Raw genomic sequence first — 15,208 nt, 5'->3', positions numbered from 1 at the left:
AGGTTTACCGACTCTTGAACATCCCGCTAGTCATTTATATATCCCCCCTGTGCCCCCCGGCGTCCCCGTTGTAGTTGTGTCCCTGTGTCCCGGTCGTCATTTATATTCCCTGTGTCCTGGTCGTTATTTGTGTCCCGGTGTCCCAGTCTGTAATTTCTCTTTGAGTGTCCCGGTCGTCATTTATATTCCCTGTGTCCCGGTGTCCCAGTCGTCATTTCTGTCCCGGTGTCCCGGTCTGTAATTTCGTCAGTCGACAAACATGACGTCAGTCGACAAACAACTTCAAGAAGGCATAATCCTTAATCTTTATAATGACGTCAGTCGAAAAACACGACGTCAGTTGACAGTCGACAAACATGACGTCATTGAACAGACGCACACAAACAACTTATTTGTATATATATATATATATATATATATATATATATATATATATATATATATATATATATATATATATATATATAGATAGAATATTATATATATAGATATATGCCACACCAACACCTAGTTCGTGGGGGCGCTTCGCGACCCCCCCCCCCCGCGCGTAAGTCGTTATACGCCATATTAGTTACGCGCCATTGTAGTTGTGTCCCTGTGTCCCACCTATGAATATAGATATATAGATATATATATATATATATATATATATATATATATATATATATATATATATATATATATATATATATATATATATATATATACATATATATATATATATATATATATATATATATATATATATATATATATATATATATATATGTTTTCTAGTTATTTAAAGGAGACACAAGCGAGGTCTGCTAAATAGTTCTTTAAGCAAGATTTCTCAGCAAAAACTATAAAATCATTAGGATGGAATATCAAAAGATTTATTTTTTTGCCTTATATGGTTTGCCAAAGGCTAAAATACAGAAAAAATCTCATAAAAATGTAATAAAAATAAGTTTCCAAAGAATTACGGCATTTCAAACGGTTTGAAAGTGTTTCTATGTCATTGCTACAGTAACTGATAAAAAAAAAAGTTTTTTAGGACATTAGTTAGATGCAAATTACGATCAAGCAAGTAACAACACCAAGTAATGAAGTCGGAATTTAAGCTTAAAATCTAGACCGAATATTTAGCTAATGATTGCATTTTATCCCCTATTTCGACATATAAGACATATTATGCAAATTTCAATGGAAAGAGTCATGTAGCTTAACAGACAATATCAGGTGAACAAGATTTCTAAAAAACCCTTTCTAAAAAAAACAAACTGCCCACAGAACGCATATTACATGAGTCAAAAATTGTCAAGGGTGCGACTGAAAAAAATTTAAATCTTTTAAGCCATTTGCTAGGCGCGAGTTGATATCAAGGAAAGAAAAACACTTGATGGAAATCTGTCATGCCCTGTGGACATTTAACTCTCTGAATCCATTATTCGTACTGTATTTTTTTATATTGATGAATATGAACAACTAAAAAGCTTCAAAGACGGCCATGTTCACAGCAATATATTTTTATATAAACACTAGCTAGAACTTGCCCAATAGATTGCAGACAAAAAGGTACGTGAAATTGAAATGACTTACTTGACTGAGCGAACACAATTCAGCTAGATTCTTTACATTGTTCAATAATGCAAAAACATTCTTATGGGTGACCCCTGGTAGTTTAAGCAGAAAGTCCTGTAAAAAAAAATATTTTTTTTTAAATATTTTACAATCCCTCATGGTAAGGCCAATATGGAAAACTTGTCGAAAAGAATCCCTCTTGAAGCGCTGATTTCATCCAGGACAAGTTGGAAGGTGTGAAGAAATCTCTAAAGAAATTATAGATATTCTAGCTTAAGAAAACTTCAAAATAATTATATAATTAGTGTCAAAATTCCTACTAAGAATTACCAAGTGATAAGTAAACTACAAATCAATTTCATTAATTAATAGCTGGATTGGATCTTATATCATCGTGGCTAAAACAAAAGGAAGCATTTTATAATTTTGCAAGGACATCACTTTTCATAACTATATAGTGTAGCAAAAACAAGATTTTAAACTTTAAAGGTCTTATCAAAGCACTCCAACAAAAGTTCATGACATCATTGGTTATCATTGTCATCATTGTCATCATTGGTTATGACATCAGTTGACATGTGAGAAGGAGCATAATGAAATTAAACCCATGCATAACACTCATTCCCCTGTTATACCTTTTTCTTTCTGTCCCTATAAGATGTGTTCATCATTTACGTCGAGAAACTTTTTTTTGTGTTTAGAAATAAACAAAAACTAGCAACTTCAGTTTTGTTAATTGTACACTCATCTTTGTGCCCTTAACTTAAACACTTATTGTTTAAGTTAATTATTGTTAATTATTAAGTTAATTATTGATTGGAAGAGAAAAGAAAACACACACTAGATTCGAGTCATATTTAAGTCACAAATAACAGATCAGTTATATATTATTACACTTCACGAAGGGCTGGGAGGGGGGGTGGGAGTGGTGCTGGAGACCCACCTATAAAATTTGACAATTTCGCTCATTTAGTAAGATAAGTCACGGAGTAAGGACTTATCTCACTCTTGAAGCAGAAATTCTTGTAACGACTTAAAGTCGTTAATATTTAATATTTAAAGTATAATACGTTTCTTTTCGAACAGAGTTTGCAAAATAACAGAAAAGACCTTTTTCGTTTTGCAGCCACTAAATACTCAAAAAGTTGATGACAAAATTTAATTTTCACACTGAGCGAGTGGATAACATAGTGACTCCCTTTCGTCTTTCGATTTTAGCTTCATTATCATCAAAATCAGAAAGTGGTGGATACAATAGTCTGTATTCTTTAAATTTTGACGGAAAATAAGTATATGCAGGATTCCTAACAAGAGTCTACTTTTCGACAATATTTTAGGTGTTTTTTGTAATATTACAAAAAAGGAAAAAAATTAAAATAAAGAAACTCAAGAACAAAATCTGTGCTATCGAACGTTATCTCCATCTTCGTCTTGTGGTTAAGTACACAGATAACTAAGCCTCCAGAAATTTTATATAGGAAACTGATAAAGGCAAGAAATACTTTGAATAATCGAAAAGTTTATGACAAAATTTGGTTTCTCATATAACGGGCAAGTAGATCTCATAATGACTCCCTTTTGTCTTTCGCTTTTAGCCTCGTGACCATCTAGATCAGAAAGTGGTGGATGCAATATTCTGTATTTTTAAATTTTGAAGGAAAATAAAGATATGCAGGATTCCTAACGAGACCCCAAATTTCGACAATATTTTAGGTGTTTTTGCAATATTACAAAAAAAAGAAAAAATTTAAATAAAGAAACTCAAGAACAAAATCTTCGCTGTCGAACGGTATCTCCATCTTTGTCTTGTGGCTAAGTAAACAGATAACTAAGCCCTAAGTGTATGGGAAATTGATACAGGCATGAAATACCTTGAATAATCAAAAAGTTTATTACAAAATTTAGTTTCTCATATAACGGGTAGGTAGATCTCATAATGACTCCCTTTCGCCTTTCGATTTTAGCCTCATAATCTTCTAGATCAGTAAGTGATGGATATAACTTTGATGGAAAATGAAAATTTAAAAATTCATAAAATTCAAAACCTAAATACATATTTTAGGTGTTTTTGCACTATTACAAAAAAAGAAAAAAAACTAAAATAAAGAAACTCAAGAACAAAATTTTCCCTATTGAACGATATCGTCTTGTGGGGTCAAGATCTTCGTCTTGTGGTTAAGTACACAGATAACAAAGCCTCTAGAAATTTGATATTTTAATTGATGGATACAATGATCTATAATTTTTTTTTTATTTTGATGGAGAATAAAGATGGAGGGATGGAGACCTAAAGAGACCATACTTTTTCGAAAATATTTTAAGTATTTTTGCAAAATCACAAAATGAAAAGAAAAGAATTTAAATAAAAAAAAAACTCAAGAACAAAATCTTCCTTATCGAATGGTAACTCAATCTTGCGGTGAAGTACACAGATATCTATTATCTAATAACAAAATATCAATTAACAAATCAACTAAGATCATTTTTATACAATTCTAATGGAAGGGGGAGATTAATGCCAGGTTTGCTTCTCACTCAATTGGACTATCTGTCTTGGCTTTTTCTACAATTAACCATGACTTGATGCCCACAAATATTCCATTTTAATTCAAAAGCCTCTGGTAATTCTGCATAGGAAATTGATACACGGAAGAAATGACTTAAATAATCAAAAAGTTCATGACAAAATTCAGATTTAATATACCGGGTGAGTGGGTCATATAGTGACTCCCTTTCGTATTCCGTAATGCTGCAACTAAGACACTGACAAGAAAATCAATTCTGAAAACCTTTAATCAATTTTGAAAAGTTGAAAAATCAATGTTGCACAAAATAACAAAGTGAACTTACATGTAGAGAAGAGTTAAACCTTTCAGTAGAAAATTCTGGTTGATTCTCGGATGTAATACTAGCTGCAGCCTCAGGCGTCGGTTGTGGTCTTTTCTTCTACAATGTTAAAACAGAATCTATAATATTTTATGCCTAAAACATGATGGTATGCATGTAATAGATGCGAGTATCCACTGTCCAAGCAAAAAATTGTTAGCGACAATTTTATTGAAAATTGTTAAGATTCTCTAGCAATTCGAAATATTGATAAAGAAAGCTTTCGCGGATTTTCAACCCGAAATTCAAATAACTCAAAGAATACTTGCAAATTCCTTCATTTGGAAATAACTGCAGACCGATTATAAGTTTTACATTTTTTTATTGCATTCTTAATCTATTTTAGAGCTTAAAATGCTGCTTTAAATGTAGGCTTACAATTGAAGGTCCATTTTTAATTTCTCACCCAATTAAAATGATCCCAAAAATTGTTAGTAACTAATATATTTCAGTCAATTTTTCTGTTTTTTAGAGCCAACGAACAATATTTTAAAAACACAAAATAGAACAAAAATAGTTTCCAGAAATAGGAACAAAAATAGGAGCTATAAAAAGAAGTTAGTTTTCCTAATATATGTTTAGTGCCACCCTCGTGTTTAAGTATTGTAAAAAAGTGTTGTCAAAGGAAATTGCTTATACTAAATAACAAACTCCAAAACTTGACAAAATGAATTATAATAGCTGTGATTCAGAGCTGAAATGCAATTCCAAATATTATCAAGTATATTCAAAAAGAAACTGCAGGACATAAATGAAAAAAAAAATTAACAGAACTTCTTTTGGAAAAAATAATATAGGCGTTTCATGCAAGCATGGCATTAAGCCCAAAATGAAACACCACTGGGTAGGATGGTGAAAACAGGGCTCAGAGAGGTCAAGTCGAAAATATGACTCGTGAGCCAAGAGGGGGCTCCTCCCAGAAAATGAATGGGCGGCCTACGACCAAATATAGCCAAAAGGAGAAAAAAGGCGAAAAAAATCAGTAATTTTAGCTTTTTTAACGTTACGAAAGAGAAATGTTTAAAATATATCTTGTTTTCAGTAAGGGAAAAAAACTGAAGCCATCTTGCTGTGTACTTAAGCAGGGCTGTCTTAAGGGCTATTTTAGAACACTAGAACGTTTTTAAGGCTTAAGTTAAAGGAAAAGATTTTGACCTTTTAGACTTGATGAATGACCTTTTTAAAAGAATTTTCACCTTCTAGTCGTTTATTAGTTGAGATAAAGACTAATTGGCTGGTTTTCAAATGTTTCTCACAAGTTTTGGAGGTTATAATACAAAAAGGGAAATTAACATAATCATTTTCATGGTTTTCACGAGAATTTATTCCAATGAGTGTTTTTTCATATAACTATGGACACCAGCAAAGGGGGAGGACATGGGGCAGTGCCCTTCATTCCTCTGAAAAAAAGGAAATGATTAAAAAGTATAAAAATAGGGTAATAAGTTCCTGGTGGCAATTGATTCTCCCTGGAAAATCTGGCGGCACTCCTTCTTGTTCATTAATACTGTATACTGTGTCACAGTTTGGTTGTCGATGTGTACTAGTCATTTATACCTGTTCCATGTTTTACAAAATAAATCTGTTAAGAGTTTTAGCAAATGAATTCTCCCGGAACTCAGTAAAATCTAGATATTGGCAACTAAAATTTTACTGTTTTTAGGTTTGATTAAATTTTATGTTAATTTGTTTGAGCATAAATTTGTTTTTAATTTCTCACCAGTATGTTTCTCAAATTTCTAATAAAGAAATTGTTAAACCGTCATCAAACAATCAATGCTGACTTGGTTAGAATACCGGAAATCTGGAATAGGTCCTGAATTCTGGAATTAACTTCCTTTGTAAAAGGTCAAAACGCCCCTGAGGAATTCCCTGCTTCTTTGCGATGTACTTATTTCAACCAATATTCTAGAGGAGGAATGAGTTATAAATTTTGAAGTGAATATATATATATAGTAGCTGTTGGGGTGGCACTTCGCGCCACCCCAACACCTAGTTGGTTTTCCAAACTTCCTTTGGAAAAGGTCAGAACACCCCTGAGGAATTCCCTGCTTCTTTGCGATGTACTTATTTTAACCAATATTCTAGAGGAGGAATGAGTTATGAATTTTTAAGTGAATATATATATATATATATATATATATATATATATATATTATATATATATATATATATATATATATACATATATATATATATATATATATATATATATATATTATATATATATATATATATATATATATATATATATATATATATATATATATATATATATATATATATTATATATATATATATATATATATATATATATATATATATATATATATATATATATATATATGTATATATATATATATATATATATATATATATATATATATATATATATATATATATATATATATATGTATATATATATATATATATATTTATATATATATATATATATATATATATATATATATATATATATATATATATGTATATATTACGTGCCATTGTAGTTGTGTCCCTGTGTCCCACCTGTGAATATAGAAAGATATTATTCTAATGATTGCCCTTGAGCTTTGTTGATGATGATTGCTAATCGAACATTCCCTGTGTCCGCGTCGTCATTTATATATCCCCCTGTGCCCCCGGCATCCCCCTTGTAGTTGTGTCCCTGTGTCCCGGTCGTCATTTATATTCCCAGTATCCTGGTTGTAATTTGTGTCCCAGTGTCCCAGTCTGTAATTTCTCTTTGAGCGTCCCGGTCGTCATTTATATTCCCTGTGTCCCGGTCGTCATTTGTGTCCCGGTGTCCCGGTCTGTATCGTAATTTATATCTCACGGTCGTTATTTGTGTCCCAGTGTCCCAGTCTGCAATTTCTCTTTGAGTGTCCCGGTCGTCATTTATATTCCCTGTGTCCCGGTTTTTAGTTTTCTTTTTCTCTTTTATTTTTCAGTTTTTTCCTTTTTTTAGTTTTTTTTTCTTTTTCAGTTTTTAGTTTTTTTATTAGTTTTTAGTTTTTTTTCTTTTTAGTTTTTTTTTTGTAGTTTTTACCTTTTTTTTAGTTTTTTTAGTTTTTTTTTTCTTTTTTAGTTTTTAGTTTTTTACCCTTTTTTATTTTTTTTAGTTTTTTAGCTTTTTTAGTTTTTTTAGTATTTTCTTTTTAGTTTTTTAAAAGTTTTTACCTTTTTTAGTTTTTTTTCTTCTTTTGTATTAATGCTAAAGCCAAGGTTCGAGCCTGGAACCTCTCGGAACTGGAACCTGGAACATAACGCTTTACCAACTCAGCTACTTCCGCTTGAATACATTCGTTTTTGAATTGGTATATGATGAAATAATTCAGACGTCATATAATGACGTCACTCGACAGACAGACAGACAGACAACTTATTTTCATGCATATACATATATATATATATATATATATATATATATATATATATATATATATATATATATATATATATATATATATATATATATATATATATATATATTGGGGTGGCGCTTCGCGCCACCCCAACACCTAGTTGGTGGGGGCGCTTTTCGCCCCCCAAGCCCCCTGCGCGCGTAAGTCGTTACGCGCCATTGCAGTTGTGTCACTGTGTCACACCTGTGAATATAGAAAGATATATATATATACATATAAATATATATATATATATATATATACTAGCTGTTGGGGTGGCGCTTCGCGCCACCCCAACACCTAGTTGGTGGGGGCGCTTCGCGCCCCCCCAAGCCCCCCCGCGCGCATAAGTCGTTACGCGCCATATTAGTTACGCGCCATTGTAGTTGTGTCCCTATGTCCCACCTGTGAATATAGATAGATATATATATATATATATATATACATATATATATATATATATATATATATATATATGTTTTTAACTACGTAAAACTTGCGAATATACAACATTCTTTGCTGTCCCATTGTCTGTGCATATAAATAGATTGTCAGGTTTACCGACTCTTGAACATGCAACATATAATGGTCCATGGGAAAACAATCCGTATTCAGATCTATACCTCATGATTCTAATGATTGCCCTTGAGCTTTGTTGATGGTGATTGCTAATCGACCATTCCCTGAGTCGCCATCGTCATTTATATATCCCCCTGTGCACCCCGGCGTCCTCTTTGTAGTTATGTCCCTGTGTCCCGGTCGTCATTTATATTCCCTGTGTCCCGGTCGTCATTTGTGTCCCGGTGTTCCAGTCTGTGATTTCTCTTTGAGTGTCCCGGGCGTCATTTATATTCCTTGTGTCCCGGTGTCCCGGTCGTCATTTATATCCCCCTGTGCCCCCCGGCGTCCCCATTGTAGTTGTGTCCCTGTGTCCCGGTCGTCATTTATATTCCCTGTGTCCCCGGTCGTCATTTGTATCCCGGTGTCCCGGTCTGTATATACATTCGTTTTTTAGTTTTGTTTTTCTCCTTTATTTTTTTCCTTTTTTCTTTTTTTTTCTTTTTTAGTTTATTTAGATTTTTAGATTTTTTAGTTTTTTTATTAGTTTTTAGTTTTTTTGTAGTTTTTACCATATTTTTAGTTTATTTAATTTTTTTTTTTTACTTATGTCCTGGTCGTCATTTATACTCCCTGTGTCCCGGTCGTCATTTGTGTCTCGGTGCTTTGTTGATTGCTAATTTATATTATATTTATATTTATATTTTTTATATTTATTAATATTTTTTTAGTTTTCTTTTTCTCTTATTTTTCAGTTTTTTTCCTTTTTTTTTAGTTTTTTCTTTTTTAGTTTTTAGTTTTTTTTTGTTTTTTACCTTTTTTTAGTTTTTTTAGTTTTTTTAGTCTTTTAGCTTTTTTAGTTTTTTTATTAGTTTTAGTTTTTTTTTAGTTTTTGCCTTTTTTTAGTTTTTTCAGTTTTTTTTTAGTTTTTAGTTTTTTACCTTTTTTTAGTTTTTTTATAGTTTTTTAGCTTTTTTAGTTTTTTTTCTTTTAGTTTTTTTTGTAGTTTTTACCTTTTTTAGTTTTTTTTCTTCTTTTGTATTAGTGTGAAATGATTCAGACGTCATATGCGGACAAACACGACGTCACTCGACAGACAGACAGACAGACATAACCCACAAACAACTTATTTTTATATATATTTATTCATATTTTTTTAGTTTTCTTTTTCTCTTTTATTTTTCAGTTTTTTTCCTTTTTTTTAGTTTTTTTCTTTTTTAGTTTTTAGTTTTTTTTAGTTTTTTACCTTTTTTTAGTTTTTTTTAGTTTTTTTAGTTTTTTAGCTTTTTTAGTTTTTTTATTAGTTTTTATTTTTTTTGTAGTTTTTGCCTTTTTTTATTTTTTTCAGTTTTTTTTTAGTTATTAGATTTTTACCTTTTTTTAGTTTTTTTTAGTTTTTTAGCTTTTTTAGTTTTTTTTTCTTTTTAGTTTTTTTTTGTAGTTTTTACCTTTTTTAGTTTTTTTCTTCTTTTGTATTAGTGTGAAATAATTCAGACGTCATATGCGAACAAACATGACGTCACCTGATCCATCCACAGATCCACACACAGACAACTTATTTTTTTATATATATATATATATATATATATATATATATATATATATATTTATATATATATATAATATATATATATATATATATATATTTGTCGTCATTTTTGTTATGACGATGCTTAGTATATTGTAAAACACATTAATTTTAACTCGGTTAAAATTAACCGAGTTTAATTAACCTTACACATTAACTCGGTGAGAGAGGGTGTCAGAACGGAGAATGAAGGTCCCAGGTTCAAATCCTGGTTAGGCTAAAAAAGGTAAAAAACTAAAAACTAAAGAAAAAACTGAAAAACTAAAAAAAGGCAAAAACTACAAAAAAAAACTAAAAACTAATAAAAAAAATAAAAAGCTAAAAAACTAAAAAACTAAAAAAACTAAAAAAAGGTAAAAAACTAAAAAAACTAAAAACTAAAAAAAAAACTAAAAAAAAGGAAAAAACTGAAAAATAAGCTAAAATAAAGGTAAAAACCAATAAAAAACTAAAAAGAAAAAAAGGAAAAAACTAAAAAAAATTTTCATCTAAAAAACTAAAAAAAACTAAAAAAGGTAAAAACTAAAAGAACTAAAAAAGAAAAAAATAAATGACGACACTCAAAGAGAAAGCGACCAGGACAAAAGGAATGTTCGATTAGCAATCAACAAAGCACCGGGACACAGGGAGTATAAATGACGACCAGGACATAAGTAAAAAAAAAACTAACAAAACTAAAAAGAAGGTAAAAACTACAAAAAAACTAAAAAGAAAAAAAAAACTAAAAACTAATAAGAAAACTAAAAAATCTAAAATCTAAATAAACTAAAAAAGAAAAAAAAGGAAAAAAATAAAGGAGAAAAACAAAACTAAAAAACGAATGTATATACAGACCGGGACACCGGGATACAAATGACGACCGGGACACAGGGAATATAAATGAAGACCGGGACACAGGGACACAACTACAACGGGGACGCCGGGGGGCACAGGGGGATATAAATGACGACCGGGACACCGGGACAGGGAATGGTCGATTAGCAATCAACATCAACAAGGCTCAAGGGCAATCACTAGAATCATGAGGTATAGATCTGAATACGGATTGTTTTCCCATGGACCATTATATGTTGCATGTTCAAGAGTCGGTAAACCTGACAATCTATTTATATGCACAGACAATGGGACAGCAAAGAATGTTGTATATTCGCAAGTTTTACGTAGTTAAAAACATATATATAATATATATATATATATCTATCTATATTCACAGGTGGGACATAGGGACACAACTACAATGGCGCGTAACTAATATGGCGCGTAAACGACTTACGCGCGCGGGGGGGCTTGGGGGGGCGCGAAGCACCCCCACCAACTAGGTGTTGGGGTGGCGCGAAGCGCCACCCCAACAGCTAGTATATATATATATATATATATATATATATATATATATATATATATATATATATATATATATATATATATATATATATATATATATATATATACTAGCTGTTGGGGTGGCGCTTCGCGCCACCCCAACACCTAGTTGGTGGGGGCGCTTCACGCCCCCACCCCCAAGCCCCCCCGCGCGCGTAATATACGCGCGTATATATATTTTCTTTTTAGTTTTTTTGTAGTTTTTACCTTTTTTCGTTTTTTTCTTCTTTTGTATTAATGCTAAAGCCAAGGTTCAAACCTGGAGCCTCTCGGACCTAGAACCTGAAACATAACGCTTTACCAACTCAGCTACTTCGGCGTGAATACATTCGTTTTGAGCAGCTTCCTCGGGTGTTGCCATTGTAGGTTCTTACAATTAAAAATTTGTCTTTGAACGATATTCTTAAATACCTGTGTCCTGGTCGTCATTTATATTGCCTGTGTCCCGGTCGTCATTTGTGTCCCGGTATCCCAGTCTGTAATTTCTCCTTGAGTGTCCCGGTCGTTATTTATATTCCCTCTGTCCCGGTCGTCATTTGTGTCCCGGTCTGTAATTTCTCTTTGAGTGTTTTTTCTTTTTAGTATTTTTTAGTTTTTTACATTTTTTCTTTTTTCAGTTTTCTTTTTCTTCTTTATTTTTCAGCTTCACTATGAAATACATATCGCCGAACCTTTGTTTTTTTAACTAAAATCTGGTAGGCATTGATGACCTTATCCAAGTCAAGATGCCAAACCCAATCATCATCGCTATCATAACCCAATCATCATCGCTATCATTTTCAGTTTTGATATGTTTTGACTCTCGCTGTCCAGGTGGATCTTCATCTAACTGCGCGGTTTTGCGTTCTTTAGCCTCAAGCCTGTTTCCTTGCTGTTCTTTTGATTCCTCGGCACGCTTTCTTTTCTGACTTTCTCTATCAGCAGCAAGTATTTTGGCATATACTCTTTGAGCATCTTCATCGGCTTTGGGGTGGCGCGATATATATATATATATATATATATATATATATATATATATATATATATATATATAATTGTAAACTGTTAAAAGAGAAATTGATTCATGTGTATCACTAGGTGAGCACCGGCCTGTGTCAGGAAGCATAATGTATCTTAGAGAATGAGTTTGGATATCATTCTAGTTCCATATTAAATAAAAAAAAAATATAAAGTTTGACTCTTTCTCTTAATTCTACTTTTCAAAACAGTAAAAAACTTTAGCGTAAAGAGGGGGGCGTTGATGAGGAAGCAGCCCTTTCATATACGAAGTAATTTCTGTTCGTTTTAAGTTTTAATGTAGCTCCTTACTTCCCGTTAAAAAAAACCTTTTTTTTTGTTTAATTTCGGAACGTTTTAGAATCAAGGCATGTTTCGATTTTGGCTCTCCGCAGATGAATAATTAAAACGAAATTTGCATATTTATTTTTTGGCTAATTGGCTTTCTCGTAGTTTTGATCGAGTAATTTTGCAAAAAAAAGGAGCGGGGGAGGAGGCCTAGTTGCCCTCCGATTTTTCGGTTACTTAAAAAGGCAACTAGAACTTTTAATTTGTTACGAATATTTATTAGTAAAAGATATACGTAACTTACAAATTAGCTTACGTAACGAACTTCTGTATTCTCATTTTTTTATTACGTATATGAAGGGATTCACCCCCTCGTCATTACCTCGCTTTTTACACTAGAGCTTAAATCTTGTCCCAATTTCTTAATAATGACCCCTGAATCACAAAGCCCGTAGAATAAATAGTTGAAATTACTAAAAATGCTTTAGCGTAAAGAGCGAGGTATTAGGAGGAGGTGAGCCCATCATACACGTAATAATTTCTGTTCGTTTTAAGTTTTAATGCTTCTCCTTACTTTCAGTTGAAAAAAACTTTTTTATATTTATTTTTCATTGTTTTTTTTATAATGCTAGAATATTCTGCTCTCCCTTCATGAAACTTTTCTTCCCCCATGAAAAATTCCTCCAAGGAAAGTTCCCCCAACATATCCCCCTCTTCTCAAACCCCCCCCCCCTCCCCCCCTCAACCTAAAAATCCTCCAGAAAACGTCTGTGCTCTTCCAAATAACCATTACTATATGTAAGCACTGGTCAAAGTTTGTAAATTGTGGCCCCTCCCACGGGGAATGTGGGGGAGTAAGTCGTCCCCAAAAATTAGTTATACGGCTTTTTGACTACGCTGAATAAAATGGCTATCTCAGAATTTGATCCGGTGACTTTAGGAAAATAATTAGCGTGGGAGGGGGCCTAGGTTCCCTGCAATTTTTTTTTGGTAAATTAAAAAGGGCACTAGAACTTTTCATTTCTGTTAGAATGAGCCCTCTCGCAAGATTATGGGACCACTGGGTCGATACGATCAACCCTGGAAAAAAAAACAAAAAAACAAAGAAGAAACAAATAAACACGCATCCGTGATCTGCCTTCTGGCAAAATACAAAATTCCACATTTTTGTAGATAAGAGCTTGAAACTTCAAGTTAAGATTCTATGATTTTTAGGGGTTGTTTCCCCCTATTTTCTAACATAAGGCGAATTTTCTCAGGCTCGTACCTTTTGATGGGTAAGATTAAACTAGATGAAACCTATATATTTAAAATCAGCATTAAAATGCGATTCTTTTGATGTAGCTATTGGTATCAAAATTGCATTTTTTAGAGTTTTGGTTACTATTGAGCCGGGTCGCTCCTTACGACAGTTCGTTACCACGAACTGTTTGATCTCGTATTTTTCCCATGGTAATTCGTCTATTTACAAAAGGAGCCTTAAGTAGTTTCTTGATGCCCAGAGGGCGAATGAACAACCTAGACAATAATACGTGGCTAGACCAATCCGAGCAGCTCAGGTATGAAGAATAAATATATACAGTCAGAATGTCAGCAACAATTAAAACGATTCAAAACAAAAGTAAAGAACAAAGTAACATACGGTTCGAAGAAAAGCGGCAACAAGAATTCAAACTACTAAAAAACAGAGGTGAAGAACAAAGAAATATACGGCTAAAGGATATACCACAGCGAGAATAAGGAAATATGATGTTAAAAGATAAGCGGCACTGAGAATTACAAGCAATCGCGAGAAAGCGATCATCCGAACGTGTTTGATATACTGATATAACGTGTTTGAACTGTTTGATATATTTCGATTTTTAACTGGAGTTTTTTTTACTAAAGTAAAAAATATATTATTATCAGTATATTCCCTAATTTAAGAGCATATGCAAAAAAGTAATGTTTTAAATCTAAATCTCTTTTAAAATTATGGTATTTCTTTGTTAGGAATTATTCAAAAGTAACAAATATTGTTAATCATAAAAATAATTAATTATTGTTACCTTCCGTATATAACAAAAACTCACTAAAAGGAGTATGAAAAAAGAGATGGAAAAACGATAAGAACATTGACAAAGCAAAACTTACGCAAAAATATTGACAACTTTGTAGGAATACATACAAAGTTGTCAATGTAGGAACATAGGCAAATATTAACATTTCAAAATTTAATTCGTTTAAAATTTCGGCATTTCTCTTTTTAGGAATTACCCCAAGGTTATAAATATATTTAATTTTAGGTTATAAATAAATAAATATATTATAGGTTATATATATAGGTCAAGGTTATAAATATATTTAATTTTATATTTAAATTTTTTAATAATTTGGAATAACTGCAGGTATAGTAAACAAAAAATCATACCTTCAACTCTTCAAATATCTCAGCCGTCGCATATGGACTGGGAGACCAAATAATTTTCAACTTAGGAAAATGTAATGTCAACAATTGCAACCGAGCCGTAATATCCTGAGTCTTATAGCTAGAATCGCTTGAAAA

General features: G+C 31.9%; 1 protein-coding gene and 1 long non-coding RNA gene across 2 annotated transcripts in view; both read right to left on the bottom strand.

The window, feature by feature from the left end:
* The window catches only part of LOC136033310 (chondroitin sulfate proteoglycan 4-like), a gene marked incomplete in the record, with an annotated part of 437,436 nt that overhangs the window by 246,132 nt on the left and 176,096 nt on the right, over nucleotides 1–15,208 (bottom strand).
* LOC136033309 (uncharacterized) lies at nucleotides 780–15,208 on the bottom strand. Its single transcript, XR_010618903.1, has 3 exons — nucleotides 15,074–15,208; nucleotides 4,414–4,509; nucleotides 780–1,677 (listed from the first exon to the last, which is right to left on the bottom strand). It is a non-coding gene; the product is annotated as an uncharacterized LOC136033309 (long non-coding RNA).

Source organism: Artemia franciscana, chromosome 11, assembly GCF_032884065.1.
Source record: "Artemia franciscana chromosome 11, ASM3288406v1, whole genome shotgun sequence".
Classification (NCBI taxonomy): domain Eukaryota; kingdom Metazoa; phylum Arthropoda; class Branchiopoda; order Anostraca; family Artemiidae; genus Artemia; species Artemia franciscana.
This window is presented reverse-complemented; position numbering and strand designations above follow the sequence as displayed.